The 3,242-nt window shown below is 33.8% G+C and overlaps 1 long non-coding RNA gene across 1 annotated transcript; it reads left to right on the forward strand.

Moving 5' to 3' along the window:
- Positions 1-6: 6 nt before the first annotated feature.
- Positions 7-2,531, forward strand: LOC143608244 (uncharacterized). The gene is made up of 3 exons (XR_013149201.1): positions 7-309; positions 1,396-2,140; positions 2,258-2,531. It is a non-coding gene; the product is annotated as an uncharacterized LOC143608244 (long non-coding RNA).
- The last annotated feature ends 711 nt before the right edge of the window (positions 2,532-3,242 follow it).

Consider the following 3,242-nt stretch of genomic DNA (forward strand, 5'->3'; position numbering starts at 1 on the left):
GAAGTTAAAAGGTGATGCTGATTCTCGTGACCATTATAAATCTAATGCTGTCGTCACTAATAATTATAATAAGGGAGGTGTTGGTGCGCGATACTTGGATCGTATGAGGGGTAGTTTTTTCCCATCTTCTAGAACGATCACAGGTGGCCTTTTTGGGAAAGGTGTAAATGCAAAAGCTAATGTTACCAACACAAGAGAACTTAAATCTAGTCCTTATTTGGATCATTCCAATAAGAGAGATTTTGTCAATCCGAACGTGCACATGTGAAATCAATTGCACATGCAGATGATCAAACCCAGAAACGTACTGTAAGTGGTTTTTGTTTTTCTTTGTTTTCTTGAAACTAATAATTCCAACTTTTTCACAGCTTGTGTTCTTAGATACATAATAAGTCACTCAGCAAACCTTTAATAATAATTATCGAGGTAAATTACACTTTTTTCGTCCTTTAGGTTTACCAATTACAAAGAACGTTCTTTATATGAAAAGTTGTTACACTTTTGTCCTTCCCACTAACTGATGTTATGTTATGTGGTCGATATCGCCGATATATCACCGATATATGGGTCCCTTGGTAAAATATCTGTCATAATATCGGTCCGGATATTATTGGTAATATAGGACCGATATTTGACAGATATCTTACCGATTTTCCAGATAGCAGTTTTTTAAGTCTTAATTTTCAGTCTTAATTTGTTGGTAGGAGAGTATCCTGAATTGTTAGTGTTAAATTGCTATATGCATAAATTCTGCATGATATATAAATTACCGATATCCCCGGTGGATATCTCACCGCAATAACCAACATCTCAAATATCGGTCCTTGACAAATATCCAATATTTTTCCGCATTAACAGCATAGATGTTATGATTTTTTCTGCCACTTTCTTAAAATTGACTATTGTACAAAGAAACTACAAAGAAACATTTATTTATAGTTTCTTTTTTTTTGTTTGAAGCATAATTATAGAAAAAATGAGAAAAATAAAATATTCAATCAAGCAAACAAAAATAAATAAATTATAAAAAAAAGTTATATGTATAAAGTGAGTAAGTTGATTCATTGATAAAATTTTTAAAAAATATTATAAATAAAAGTGATTAGAAGAATCAAAGAAGAAATTTTAAAGAAAGAAAAGAAAAAAAGAATTGTAAAAACTAACATTTGTTCCTTTAGTTGTAAGGTCAAAATGGTCATTTTTTAAAGGACAGATGTGACAATTTAAAATAAAGGACGTTCTTTGAGATTACGTTAGTTAAACATAACCTGCAACTTGGGGTAAATCTAGAGGAAAATAATTTGTAAGTTACTCGTAATTTACTTTTGTTACAGGTCAAAATGAGTTTTTGATATTAAAACATAATACATGCATAACACATGATGTATTGTACAGGTGGTTTTCGAGTCTCACCGTGCCCAGCACCCAAAAGGTCATGGCACCAGTTATTCTCCCGTTCATCACCAACCACAAATGTAATAAGCAGACCAAATCCAAATGAAAACTCACAAACTGACTCTCAGAATTCAATACCATCTCTGGTTACCCTGTGTCTCAAGGATTCGATAATCCTGTTTCATACGGGGTACCTTTTACTGCCCTATTTATGGATTCTAAGATTAATACAAATACAGATCTTCAGTTTTCAACTGAACGTGTACACAGAGAGCCCGAGATATACGAAGACCCCTGTTATGTTGCCGATCCCGTATCCTTAATCGGGCCAGTGTCAGACTCACTTGACAATTTCCCAATAGATCTTGGTTTTTTAACAGATGTTGGGAGTTTTGATGAAAAACATGTTTCTGCAAGCACTCGTGAAAAGAAGAATTTGGCCCTTGTAGATCATGGCGGGGATAATGATAAGGGATGGCAAATGTGGGAGAGTTCTTTTTCTCCGGATTCTCTTGGGTTAGTTAGTGGGAATGCAAACTGGTCTTCACCTCAAAAGACCTACTGCTAGTAAAGATCCATGGGCTTTGAGAACTTCACATGGCTCTATTTCAAGCAGCAGCGATAAGAATAGCAGTAGTAATAACTTGTCCATGAATCTACAGGAGAATGAGTTGCTTTATGAAATTTTGAATGGATCTGCATTTAATCATCCTTTTCAGCCGTCTAATGGCAGTGTTTGGGCCAAGTGTCATAATTAACATTAATGACACTTTTGCTACCAATTTTATGAAATTTGTTTATGAATAATTAATATTATATGTATTTGTTTTATAATTTGACATAAATAAAAAGGGTGGTGGAGGTGGAGGAGGTGGTGGTGTTGAAGGATAGGAAGCACATCAGGGTTAATAGGTCCTCCACTCCAGATGTACAGTCCCTTTGGTAATATGAATGAAAAAGAAAAAGAAGATATCTAGAAAAGAAAGAATATTATAGACTTTAATATAACTTCTCTTCTGATGTGGAATGAATGCAGTGGAAAGTTTAGAATATATTTACTTCATATCTCATTCACTTACTTTGGATTAATGTTTCTCTCTCATATATTTACTTCTGGTTCGGTTTGGCTGGTTTGTGGGTTAGCATAATAACAAGTTTACAATATTAAAAGATGGTTCATACATATCATTCATGGATGGTTGGGTATAGAATTGTGATTGAACGGTTAAACCTGGTTTTTTAAACCCTATACTGTGAAATCTATAAATCTCAAGCCATCTGAACCAGATGGTTTTGCTTTGGGTTGATGGTTCATTTATGAGCAATCATGTTTGTGGTACGAGTTAGAGGTGTATGAGCCGGATCGGTTTTGGAACCATTTCAGTTTTAGGGGTTGTTTGGTTCATTCAGATCTGAATGAGTCAGGTCTGAATGAGCCTCTGTCCCATTCAATAACAACAACAAGTTTGAATGATTTAGACTAATTTTAACCATTCAGATGTTTTTCTAGTTTAAAACCAAACAGTCTGAAGTCTGAATAAATCAGATGTTTGCATCTGAATGATTCCATTCAGATGTAAACAAACAGCCCCTTAGTCAAGGAATGCTAAAATCGGTTTTCTCCCAAACCTCTTTTATTTGACACCAGTGTTAAAAAATATAAAAATTTGTAACACTCATCAAATTTCCGTGCCATAAATATCAACTTTAAAAAAATGAATGACCATAATCTAATACCGACATAGAAAGTGAGCATACATACATGCTAAGATGATTATCTTATTTCAAATTCAAAATATTTAACGTTTAACTGGAAGACGTTTGAGATATAAAACAAGAAACGGAGC

This window comes from Bidens hawaiensis, unplaced genomic scaffold, assembly GCF_021521415.1.
Source record: "Bidens hawaiensis isolate Kalapana, Puna unplaced genomic scaffold, B.hawaiensis_p1.1 tig00112170_1, whole genome shotgun sequence".
Classification (NCBI taxonomy): domain Eukaryota; kingdom Viridiplantae; phylum Streptophyta; class Magnoliopsida; order Asterales; family Asteraceae; genus Bidens; species Bidens hawaiensis.